We start from the raw sequence: 13,762 nt of genomic DNA, 5'->3' as shown, positions 1-13,762 counted from the left end.
GCCATTAATTTGTTCAGATCTTTTTGCAAGGTTTCCACATCCTGCGGAGAAGTTGTTGACCTGCTTAGCTTAGTATCATCCGCAAATACAGAGATTGAACTGTTTACTCCATCCTCCAGGTCGTTTATGAACAAATTAAACAGGATTGGTCCCAGCACAGAACCCTGGGGGACCCCATTACCATTCCGAGTACTCCCTATTTGTCACCACCCTCTGAACACGCACTTGTAGCCAGTTTTCAATCCATGTACTCATCCTATGGTCCATGCCAACAGACCTTATTTTGTACAGTAAACGTTTATGGGGAACTGTGTCAAATGCTTTTACAAAATCCAGATACATCACGTCTATGGGCCTTCCTTTATCTAGATGGCAACTCACCTCCTCATAGAAGGTTAATATATTGGTTTGGCAGGAACGATTCTTCATAAATCCATGCTGATTATTGCTAATGATACCGTTCTCATTACTAAAATCTTGTATATAGTCCCTTATCATCCCCTCTAAGAGTTTACATACTATTGATGTTAGGCTAGCTGGTCTGTAATTCCCAGGTATGTATTTTTGGCCCTTTTTAAATATTGGTGCTACATTGGCTTTTCTCCAATCAGCTGGTACCATTACAGTCAGTAGACGGTCAGTAAAAATTAGGAGCAATGGTCTGACAATTACTTGACTGAGTTCCCCAAGTACCCTTGGGTGCAAGTCATCTGGTCCCGGTGACTTATTAATATTAAGCTTTCCAAGTCTAATTTTAATTCTTTACTCTGCTTCCTGTGATGTGTCATGAGGATAAACACTGCAGTTTTGGTTACTGAAGCCCCCTGATTCGCTCGTGAAGACTGGGGAGAAGAATAAATTAAATACCTTCGTCATCTCCCCATCCTTTGTAACCAGATGTCCTTCCTCATTCTTTATATGGTCTGTCCTCCCTTTTTTTACTGTTTACATACTTAAAGAATTTTTTGTGATTTTATTTTTTTTGCTCTCCTCCGCTATGTGTCTTTCATGTTGTATCTTAGCCATTCTTATGCCACCCTTACATTTCTTGTTGCATTCTTTATAAAGTCTGAATGCTGATGATGATCCCTCAACCTTGTATTTTTGAAGGCCTTCTCCTTTGCTTTTATATGCATTTTTACATTGGAGTTAAGCCATCCAGGACTTTAGTTTGCTCTTAAATGTATTAAACAATGGGATGCATTGGCTAATGCCCTTATTTAATATGCTCTTAAAGCAAACCCATCTCTCCTCTGTGTTCTTTGTTCCTAAGATTTTATTCCAATTTATGCCTTCTAGCAAGGTTTGTAGTTTAGGGAAGTTGGCTCTTTTGAAATTCAGTGTCTTTGTATTCCCCTTATGTTTCCTATTTGTGTGATTTATACTGAAGCCAATTGACCTGTGATCGCTGTTAGATAAATTGCCCCATATTTCTACATCTGTGATCAGGTCTGTATCGTTGGTAATCAGTAGATCCAATAACGCTTTATTTCTAGTTGGTGTGTCTACCATCTGACCCATAAAATTGTCCTGCAAGACATTTTGGAACTGGCGAGGCATAGATGAATGTGCGGTTCCCTCCACCCAGTCTATGTCTGGATAGTTAAAATCCCCCATTATGATAACACTTCCCATCCTTGCTGCTAATCCAGATTGTGATAGGAGATCTGTTTCCCCTTTCTCCCTCAGGTTAGGTGGCCTAAAGAATACTTCCAGTATTATTTTCCCCCTAGCTTCATCCCTTTGGAGCTCTACCCATAAGGATTCCACCTCCTCCCTAGCTCCCTTAGTGATGTCATCTTTCACATTCACTTGTACATTATTCTTGCTATATAGGCATACCCCTCCCCCTTTTTTACCCTCTCTATCCTTGCGATAAAGGGTATACCCTTGAAAGTTTGCCAGCCAATCATTAGAGCTGTTGAACCAGGTCTCTGAAAATCCAACAAAATCCAAATCCTCCTCGTACAACAGTATCTCTAGTTCACCCATCTTATCCGCAAGGCTCCTGGCATTGGTGAACACGCTACATAGTTTAGACTGGTCGCATATTATTCCTCTTATTGGGTGTTCCGAGATTGTAACTAGGACTTGCTACTATACTTACCTTGTGTTTATGTGGTTTTGGCAACCTATCACTAAGGCCCCCAATACTACTCTCTGGAATATGTTCCACGCTGACTATCTCTACCTCTGGACCCTCCCCCCATTGCATAGTTTAAAAACCCCTCTATCTTTTTGGCCATTTGGCTTTTTGGCCATTCCCAGCTGATCTGCACCCTCCTCATTTAGATGCAGTCAGTCCCTTCTATAGTAAGTTATCAAGTAACAGTAACAGTATTAGTATCAGTAACCAGTTATCGACTGAGAAGTCGGCCCAGTCCTCCAGGAACCCAAACCACTCCTTACTACACCAGCTCTTCAGCCACTTGTTTACCTCCCTAATCTCCCTCTGCCTTTCTGGTGTGGCTCAATGTACCGATAGTATTCCTGAAAATACTACCTTGGAGATCCTTTTCTTCAATTTAGCTCCTAAGTCCCTAAAATTGTTCTTTAGAACACTCCATCTGCTTCTGACTTTGTCATTGGTGCCAACGTGCACCATGGCAGCTGGGTCTTCCCTAGCCCCTTCCAGTAATCTGTCCACCAGATCCGTGATGTGCCGAACCTGAGCGCCCGGTAGACAACATACTGTTCAGCGCTTCAGGTCTTTGTTACAGATTGGCCTCTCTGTCCTTCTAAGAACTAAGTCCCCTACCACCAGAGTCTTTCCTTTCCCTACACTTCTCCCCACGTTCACTGGAGGAGTTCTTCCCCCGGCAGCTAGGAGAGTCCCTCAGCTCCTGCAGTGCTGGTCTCTGACAGGTTTCACCAATGTCACTCAACGGAGCGTACTTATTGGGATGCTCTAGCCTTAGGTCAGCCTCCCTGGCACTTCCCCCTCTACCCTTCAAGACTGTCACCCATCTATTCTTTGCTAGTGCCTGCACCTCTTTGTCTCCACCCGCCTCTGTGCTGGCCCCTGCTGGCTCTCCTTTAGTAGGGAGGGACTTCTCAGTGCTGACAGTTGCTTCCCCAGATTCAGAACCTGGGCTTCCAGAGAAACAATGCGCTTACATTTTGCACAGCAGTATTCGCTCTCAGATGATCAAGGAACGCATACATGCTGTAAGATGTACGAGTCACCTCTCCACATCTGCCGGGCATCATACCTATTAAATTTAATGAGGATTGGGGATTATACCCTGTCCAAATTACCTAACTAGCTTCCTGATACTAATACTCAACAAGACAATACACAGGTACTTAACAAGACAATACACAGGTACACGAGGACCTACGTGCACTCGCAGAACTACGTGCTCTTGCAGAACTACGTGCACCCGCAGACCACTCGCAGACCTACGTGCACTCGCAGATCTACATGCATTCGCAGACCACTCGCAGACCTACGTGCACTCACAGAACTGCGTGCACTCATAGACCTATGTGCAGAACTACATGCACTCGCAGAACTACGTGCACTCGCAGACCTAAGTGCACTCGCAGACCTACGTGAACTCACAGAACTACGTGCACTCACAGAACTACGTGCACTCACAGACCTATGTTCAGAACTACGTGCACTCGCAGACCTACGTGCACTTGCAGACCTACGTGAACTCACAGAACTACGTGCACTCTCAGAACTACGTGCACTCACAGACCTATGTGCAGAACTCAGTGCACTCGCAGAACTACGTGCACTTGCATAACTACGTGCGTGCATTGTGTACTATTGTGTTGATCTCTGTGATTGGTCACAGTGATCACATGGTACAGATAGTGCCAATCATAGCCTATCTGTACCATGTGATTAGCTGTGGTCATTCACTCATTGGATTCATGGATTTCCTTCAGAAAAAAATCATGATCACCTTCCCAGAGTAGTACAGCATTACTATGGTAACACTGTATTGCTCTGTCACAGTATGTAAAAAAAATCATAAAGAAAATGTAATAAAAATGAAAACAATATTTTAAAAATTATTATTATTATTTTATTTAACATACTCTTACCAGTCAGTCAGTGTCCCTAATCACTGCCACACCAGTTATATGATTCTGTACTGAACTGGTGACAGTATGAAAAAAAAAATTGAATTTAATATTTTTTTTTAATTTCTTCAAAAAACTTGCCATGCCTCTTACTCAATACCTTGGACTGTCTACTTTCCAAAAAATGGTCATTTGGGGGATATTTGTACTGTCCTGACATTTTTGGGTCTCAGGAAATGAAATAGGACGTCAATACATAGTTACATAATAGGTAAGGTTCAAAAAAGACACAAGTCCATCAAGTTCAACCTATGTGTGTTTATATGTTAGAATTACATTGTATATCCCTGTATGTTGTGGTCGTTCAGGTGCTTTTATAATAGTTTTTTAAACTATCGATGCTCCACGCTGAAACCACCGCCTGTGGAAGGGAATTCCACATCCTTGCCGCTCTTTTGGTAAAGAACCTTCTACGCAGTTTAAGCTTGAACCTCTTTTCTTCAAATTTTAATAGGTAGCCACGTGTCTTATTAAACTCCCTTCCACAAAAAAAAAAGTTATTGTGGGGTCATCAGTATGGTATTTGTAAATTGAAATATCCCCTGTCAAGCCACTTTTCTCCAGAGAGAATAAGTTCAGTGCTCGTAACCTTTCTTCAGAACTATTATCCTCCAGTCACTTTATTAGCTTTGTAGCCTTTCTCCGCACTTGCTCTGTTTTCAGTAAATTCTTTCTGAGGACTGGTGCCCAGAACTGGACAGCATACTCCAGGTGAGGCCGGACCAGAGTCTTGTAGAGTAGAAGAATTATCGCTTTATCTCTGGAGTTGATCCCCTTTTTAATTAATTCCAATATTCTGTTTGCTTCGTTAGAAGCAGCATGCCATTGCTGAGCCTATCATCTACTAGGACCCCCAGGTCCTTTTCCATCCTAGATTCCCCCAGAGGTTCTCCCCCCAGTGTATAGATTGTATTCATATTTTTGCAACTCAAATGCATTATTTTACATTTTTACACATTAAACCTCATTTGCCATGTAGTTGCCCACCCCATTAACTTGTTTAGATCTTCTTGCAAGGTTTCCACATCCTGCAGAGAAGTTATTGTCCTGCTTAGTATCCTCCGCAAATACAGAAATTGAACCGTTTACCCCATCCTCCAGATCGTTTATGAACAAATTAAATAGGATTGGTCCCAGCACAGAACCCTGGGGGACCCCACTACCCACCCATGACCATTCCAAATACTCCCCATTTATTACCACCCTCTGTACTCGCCCTTGTAGCCAGTTTTCAATGCATGCACTCACCCTATGGTCCATGCCAACGGACCTTACTTTGTACAATAAACTTTTATGGGGAACTGTGTCAAACGCTTTTGCAAAATTCAGATACACCGCGTCTACGGCCCTTTCTTCATCTAGATGGCGGCTCACTTCCTGTTAGAAGTTTAATAGACTGGTTTGGCAAGAACGATTCTTCATGAATCCATGCTGATTACTGCTAATGATACCGTTCTCATTACTAAAATCTTGTATATAGTCCCTTATCATCCCCTCCAAGAGCTTGCATACTATTGATGTTAGTCTAAATGGTCTGTAATTCCCATGGATGTATTTTCTCCCTTTTTTTTTAAATTGGTGCTACATTGGCTTTTCTCCAATCAGCTGGTACCATTCCAGTCAGTAGACTGTCAGTAAAAATTAGGAACAATGGTCTGGCAATTACTTGACTGAGTTCCCTAAGTACCCTCGGATGCAAGCCATCTGGTCCCAGTGACTTATTAATGTTACGTTTTCCAAGTCTATTTCTAATTCTGTCTTATGTTAGCCATGGAGGTGCTTCTTGTGATGTGTTATGAGGATAAACACTGCAGTTTTGGTTACTGAAGCCCCCCCCCCCGATTCCCTCGTGAAGACTGAGAAGAAGAATAAATACAATACCTTCGCCATCTCTCCATCCTTTGTAACCAGATTTCCTTCCTCATTCTTTATGGGGCCAATATGGTCTGTCCTCCCTTTTTTTTACTGTTTATATACTTAAAGAATTTATTCAGATTTTTTTTGCTCTCCTCCGCTATGTGTCTTTCGTGTTCTATCTTAGCCACCCTAATTGCACCCTTACATGTCTTGTTGTCTTGTAAAGTCGCTTATTGGGGGCGTCCAGTGGTGGGGGGTGTCTTGTCCTCTGCTCGCTGCTCACACACTCCCTCTTACTCCACGCTGTCCCAGCACTGACTTCTGCACCAAAAAAACTCTGCAACAGCACCATGAGGATTCTAACTTTCCTATAGACTAAATAATATACACCGAGTAGAAAGTTTGTAGATTTCACCTCCGTAACATCTCTAAAATTCGCCCCTTTTTAACAAATGAAACTACCAAGATCCTCATTCATTCCCTTGTTATATCTCGCCTTGACTATTGCAACTCCCTTCTCATTGGCCTGCCTCTCCATAGGCTATCTCCTCTTCAGTCTATCACGAATGCTGCTGCCAGACTTATACACCTTACCAACCGCTCAGTGTCTGCCAACCCTCTCCTCCAATCCCTACACTGGCTCCCAATCACCCAGCGAATTAAATTCAAAATACTCACCACAACATACAAAGCCATTCACAACTCTGCCCCAAGTTACATCACCAATCTTGTCTCCAAATATCACCCAAACCGTCCCCTCTGTTCTTCTCAAGACCTCCTACTCTCAAGCTCTCTCGTCTCCTCCTCCCACACTCGTCTCCAGGATTTCTCCAGAGCCTCTCCCATCCTCTGGAAATCTCTATGACCACTGGTCCGGCTATCCCCTACTCTTGCTACCTTCAGGCGATCCCTGAAAACTCATCTATTCAGGGAAGCCTATCACGTCTCAAACGAATCTCCTACTACTTCCATCAACTCTTTTCCGACAGTTATAACCTTCTGTACCACCTGCCCCACCCTTTTAGATTGTAAGCTCTTCTGAGCAGGGCCCTCTCAATCCTCTTGTATTTAATTGTATTGTAACTGTATTGTCTCCCTTTTATATTGTAAAGCGCTGCGTAAATTGCTGCCGCTATATAAATCCTGAATAATAATAATAATAATTATTAGGGTTATTTTCACCAAAGAAATATAGCAGAATACATTTTGGCCTAAATTTCTGAAAAAAAGATTATTGGTTTACAACATTTTATAACAGAAATTAAGAAACACACATTTTTTTCCCCCCAAAATTTTCAGACTTTTTTTTGTTTATTTAACAAAAATTTAAAAACCCAGTGGTGATTAAATACCACATGCACTATTGTATGGAAAAAAAAATATTTTTTTTTTATGGGTACAGTGTTGACTGACCATGCAATTGTCAAAGTGCCACAGCTCTGAAAGCTGAAAATGTGCCTGGGCAGGAAGGGGGTGAACGTGTAGAAGACATGATGATGGCTTTGGCCATTGAATGGTCAAGGTCACCATTCCCTAATCCCCTCTGTCCATTTAGCATGAGATGTTCTAAAATTGCAAATGTCATTTCTATTATGCATTGGTATCTAAAAAATGTTAACCAGCTGTACGAAACACCTGGGGAATTCAGGCTCCCTTCAGGCATACTTGTCCTCAAGCTATCAATTATTATGAATGTGCTCCAACTTTGGAGACTCTCAAAATGTATATAGTTAGGCCTGCAGTACACTAGGGTGCCATGATGTGGCCTCTGCAGCTTACACAAGTATTTGCAAATGTGTGCAAACTACAGTGCCTTGAAAAATTATTCATACCCCTTGAAAATGTCCACATTTTGTCATGTTACAACCAAAAGCATTATTTTTTTAATATTTTATGTGATGGACCAGACATCAATAAATGGTGGACTGCGGTCCTGCCCCAGTCACTATTTCATCCGGACCAACCATAGTCCTGCCATTTAGGAGACTGATTAGCTGCCCTCACTGCTGTCATTCTTATCGAGTTGTTATCGGTGGCAGGACAGCTCTGCATGGATGGCAAGAGGATGACATCAGAGGTAGTACAGCTCTGTATGGACAGCTGTAGCAGCCAAGTTATGTAGCAGGTGATTGGTTGCTAGAAACCAATCAAGCTAGTTACCAGGAAATGTTTTGCAGCTCCCATCCTCCTTCTGGGACTGTCCTGCTGCCCATGATCCCCACCTGCCTCCTGGGGTTCATGTAAAGCTGTCCCGCCACCGATGTTCCCCTCCTGCATCCCAGGGTCTATGCGTAGCTAACTCAGCATCGATGTCAGCCTCCTGCCATTCAGGTGGAGCTGTCCTGCCCAGGCATGTACTGGCCATTGGGACTACAGGGAGTTTCCCGGTGGGCCGATGGCTCAGTGGGCCACTCTGAATCAAGGGGGCTGGTGATGGGAAACTCTGATGTAAGGGGGCGGCTAATAAGACACTCTGATGTAAGGGGGCTGCTAATGAGACACTCTGATGTAAGGGGGCTGCTAATGAGACACTCTGATGTAAGGGGGCGCTGATGGGACACTCTGATGTAAGGGGGCGCTGATGAGACACTCTGATGTAAGGGGGCGCTGATGAGACACTCTGATGTAAGGGGGCGCTGATGAGACACTCTGATGTAAGGGGGCGCTGATGAGACACTCTGATGTAAGGGGGCGCTGATGAGACACTCTGATGTAAGGGGTGCTAATGGGACACTCTGATGTAAGGGGGCTGCTCAGGGGACACTCTGATGTAAGGGGGTGCCGATGAGACACTCTGATGTAAGGGGGCGCTGATGAGACACTCTGATGCAAGGGGGCGCTGATGAGACACTCTGATGCAAGGGGGCGCTGATGAGACACTATGATGTAAGGGGGCGCTGATGAGACACTCTGATGTAAGGGGGCGCTGATGAGACACTGATGTAAGGGGGCGCTGATGAGACACTCTGATGTAAGGGGGCGCTGATGAGACACTCTGATGTAAGGGGGCGCTGATGAGACACTCTGATGTAAGGGGGCGCTGATGAGACACTCTGATGTAAGGGGGCGCTGATGAGACACTCTGATGTAAGGGGGCGCTGATGAGACACTCTGATGTAAGGGGGCGCTGATGAGACACTCTGATGTAAGGGGGCGCTGATGAGACACTCTGATGTAAGGGGGTGCTGATGAGACACTCTGATGTAAGGGGGCGCTGATGAGACACTCTGATGTAAGGGGGTGCTGTTGAGACACTCTGATGTAAGGGGGCGCTGTTGAGACACTCTGATGTAAGGGGGCGCTGATGAGACACTCTGATGTAAGGGGCTGCTGATGGGACACTCAAAATGTAAGTGGGCCGGTCTTGATGAAGTCCAGGGCCAAATTTCTTTCCCAGTCCAGCCCTGGTCCTGCCCCTCTGATGTCAGCTATAGATGTGCCTCCCGCCTTGTGTAGGTAGAACATCAAAGAGAGCGGCCCCTATTGTGAAGAATGTGTGGGAACCTGGGGACAATGTGAAGATGGGCCGAAGCAGGAATCTGGAGGAGGGGGATTTTAAAGGAGGGGGAGCTGAGGACAGGAGAGTAAAGGGGGGTGTGGGGACAGGAATGTAAAGGGGGGGGGGGTGAGGACAAGAATGTAAAGGGGGGGTGAGGACAAGAATGTAAAGGAGGGGTGAGGACAAGAATGTAAAGGAGGGGTGAGGACAAGAATGTAAAGGAGGGGTGAGGACAAGAATGTAAAGGGGGGGGGTGAGGACAGGAATATAAAAGGAGGCTGAGGACAGGAATGTAAAGGGGGGGGGGGTGAGGAGTGGAATGTAAAGGGTGAGAAAAGGAATGTGAAGGGGGAATGAGGACAGGTATGTAAAGAGAGGGACAGGAATGTGAAGGGGGGATGATGTAAAGGGGGCATGAGGTAGCAATGTAAAGGGGGTAAAGACAAGAATGTGGAGGGGAGTGATACAAAGTAGGGGGTGTGTGACGACAGCGATGTGGGGGGGGGGGGGGTGATATGAAGGGGGCTGAATACAGTAATGTGAAGGAGGAGGGGGCTGATATAAAGGAGAGAACAGGAATGTGATGGTGAGTGATATTAATGGGGGAGTGATTTGAGGGGGTTGAAGAGACCGCTGTAAAGCTGATGTGAAGGGGGCTGTGATGTGCGGGGGGGGGCTGAGAACACTGTTCTGATGTGAAGGATCTGAGGCTAGATTTATATCACTGCTACCTGTATTCTGTATGTAGGCTGTTTTACATGCAGAAATGCAGAAAAAGAAGCCCCTTACCCTTTTGTTTTAAATTGTCCTTTTGTGATTCGGTCCTCAGCTGGAAGAAAATTTTAGTGACCGGACCCCCGAGAATTTTACTTCAATACCCCTGTGATTGACCAACACAAAGTGGCACCTAATTGTGAAGTGGAAGGAAAATGATAACTGGATTTCACTTTTTTTTTACAAATAAATATGAGAAAAGTGTGGAGTGCATTTGTATGGCGCCCCCCTGCGTCATTACTTTGTAGAACCTCCTTTCTCTGCAATTACAGCTGCAAGTCTTTTTGGGGATGTCTCTATCAGCTTTGCACATCTAGAAAGTGACATTTTGGCTTTTCTTTTAAATTGACACCATACGGCAGTGGGAGGGTTTGAAAGCTGCTATTGGACTGAATAGTTATGGATTTATCCACTGCCGTGCACTATCAATCTATATTAAAGTGGTCCTGATGGAGAACTATCTTCTCAGTTCACCATCAGGCTCTGCTTACCCCTAGTATAAAACTCCCTATCCATGCGCCTGTCAATGTAGTATTCGGGGAAGGACGGAGTGAGTGCACTGAGGTAGGTTTGTCCAGTGTGGACACTCCTTGCCCAGTGCAGCCCCAAACAAACTCACGTATCTGTCCAGACACTTCTTGAATGCAAAAGAGATTTTATTTCTCTTACCAGAACTTTGGGTGAGAGGGTTAGGTAGTTGCAATGTTAACTTGCAAACTCCTAGACCTCAACAGGAGGACAGCCATGCAGAGAAAGGCATCCAGCAAGACGCCACATCTGCATGTGCAGGAATGCTGTCTCCTATGGCAACAGTCTTTAACAGTTTCTAACACAAGTTGTAACAGTTCAGTCACTTCCACTACAATCACTTCTTGTAGTTCTTCAGCCCACTGAGCTCACAGTCTCTCTCACTAGACTAGATGATCCACTACCACTGAATCCCGTAAGCGTCTCTAATCTTCACTGTAGTATCTTCCTCAAGCGTCACCCCTGTCTCTCTGCTGCGTCCCTAGCTTGGGACTCCAGATACCTCTCAAGCTTCACCCTACTGGCCTGCTCAGTCCCTGGCTTGACACACAAGGCTGCTCCGCAAGCGTCACCTCCTCTTGCTGGGTCCCTGGCTTGATACCCACTGAAGTTTTCCAATTCTTTACCGCCCCCCGGTTGGTGAGAATTCTGCTCCAGTACTTGCTTCAGCTACTCACTGTGCTCCCTGGTAATAAGGGGGATGGTCCCTTAGTGGCGACAGCTTCCCTTTTACCTCCCACCACGACAGGTTCTCCAGCCAGCAGAACTGTCACTTCTGGTTGGACTGCAAGCCGCAATCCCAACTCTGCCCTGCTCTCTTGCTTCTGGATAGGCCCTCAGACAGCCTGGCAGCCAGATGTGCCCGGGATAGGCCCAAACTCCGGCCTAGAAGCCCAGGCAATATAACACACGTCCACCCAAACAGCTGTACAGGTAGCACAGAGCACCGATCCCCTGACTCCACCTAAATATATGGGTTCTGCCAGCAGGCCAAGGGATCCAAGAAAACCCCTACCCATTGGCTGGGATGCCCCATATACCCATAATCGGACCTTGCATTGCCCTTCTCATATCTAATGCCACCAGGTACCCGGCCATCTAGCAGCAAAAGAGAGAAGTGCAGCAATCCCAGACTTAAGCCTCGTACACATGATCGGATTGTTGGCCAACAAAACCGTGGACTTTTGTCCGAAGGGCGTTGGCCCAAACTTGTCTTTCATACACTCGGCCACACAATTGTTGGCCAACAATTACAAACGTAGTGACGTACTAGATGTACTACCTGTTTTTTCAGCTCTTTAGGGCCACCCTTTGGGATCCTTCTGCTAATTTTGTGTTAGTAGAAGTTTGGTGTTGATTTGCGCTTTTCTTTTTGCATTTTTTATTTCGTGCTTTTCAGTTCATTTCTGGACGGCCGTTCGTCAACCAGCCATGTTGCGGAATCGGAAGAGATAATGTGTTATTTATTATTGGCCTTGGAGTTAATGCTTTGACATTATTATTCTGGTTGAATAATAATGGATTTGATTTGGTATATTTTCTATATTTTTGGATGCATACAATGCACTTTTTGGTTAAGTTCTATTCGCAGATAGCATGTCTAATTTTATTTGTTTTCTTTTTTTAATGCACAATAAAAACATTGTGGAGAATAATACTTGGCTATGTGTTTCACTTCAAATGACAGTTTGGGAGGAGGCAGTTACATTTAAAAAAATACAATGTAAAATTGACAAGGGATACCAACATAGTTGTATCTTTGATCTTAAAAACTACGGGATGGCGCATGCGCAGCTCTCGGACGTGTAGAGGCTGAGCTCCGCATCCCGTCTGCTCTCCAGACAACCTAACCGCTAGAATCCTGACACTATCACCATGGGGAGTTAGCATACAAACTCCCTGCATGCCTACAGTACCCCATGGGAAAAATCAGCCAGCAAAACCACTGCTACAGGCTGCTACTAGACCCTCTTTATCAGACCGCGATGGAACTATTCCTCACTAGGCCGCAATTCCCGGCCTTGCCTACACCCGCGGATCCGTTTGCTGCCCTGGACCCCTCGTTGGGGACGGATGAGCCAGATAGTGACACGTTTCAATCACAATGCTCTCAGAATCCACCTGCAATAACCCCTCAAAGTGCACAGGCTGTGTTAACCCCGGAATTACTGTATGTAAAGCTCCAGGCCCTCCTCCAGCAGATGACATGCACTTTTTCTACAGAGGTGGGTAAATTATTCCAGGAATTGTGGGGGGAAATAACTCAAATAGGTGAGAGAACTGATGCCATAGAGACTAAGTTTGATGAGCTCATCCATTATGGTCAGGAATTAGAGGAAGAAACATCCTCACTAAAACACACTACATCCCAACTCCAATTGCAACAGGAGGACCTGGAAAACAGGGAGAGATGTCATAACTTGAGTTTCCGAGGTATTCCAGAAACTTTAGGGGATAATACTTTGTGCCAATACTTGTTGAGCCTTTTCAATGCTCTGGCCCCAAAAATCGCAGACATAGACTGGAGATTAGATCGGGCGCACAGATCCCTGGGCCCTAGACTGTCCTCTGGAGCTAGGCCTAGGGATGTCATAGTTCGCTTCCACTACTATGAAAGCAAGGATGCCTTGACCCTTGCCACATGCAATAAATCCTCTACCGAATACAAAGGGGCAAAAATCCAGATATACAACGATCTATCTCCGATCACTCTGGTGAAGCGCAGAAGCTTGCGTCCAATTACCTCCCATTTGCAAAATCTACACATTCCATACTTCTGGGGCTTCCCGTTTCAACTGATTGTACCTCGTGAGGGATCCCAACACTGCCTCCGTGACATAGATGAAGGGGAAGCATTTATAAAAAGCTTGGGCCTACCTCCATTGCCTGAAGATGTTTTGATTCCGCCTGCAGCTCCGTCAGGCCGCAACCCCCCTACCACTTCTAACAGGATCTGGACCCAGGTCCAAAACAAGCAGAAAATATCCTTCTCTACTCCCCAGCGCA

The 13,762-nt window shown here is 45.1% G+C and overlaps 1 protein-coding gene across 2 annotated transcripts in view; it reads right to left on the bottom strand.

Moving 5' to 3' along the window:
* The window catches only part of LOC143923711 (uncharacterized), a 512,582-nt gene that overhangs the window by 458,746 nt on the left and 40,074 nt on the right, over positions 1 to 13,762 (bottom strand). The gene's annotated exons all lie outside the window — the stretch shown is intronic.

This window comes from Lithobates pipiens, unplaced genomic scaffold, assembly GCF_037356315.1.
Source record: "Lithobates pipiens isolate NorthernLeopardFrog02 unplaced genomic scaffold, aLitPip1_a1.2 Scaffold_22, whole genome shotgun sequence".
Lineage (NCBI taxonomy): Eukaryota > Metazoa > Chordata > Amphibia > Anura > Ranidae > Lithobates > Lithobates pipiens.
This window is presented reverse-complemented; position numbering and strand designations above follow the sequence as displayed.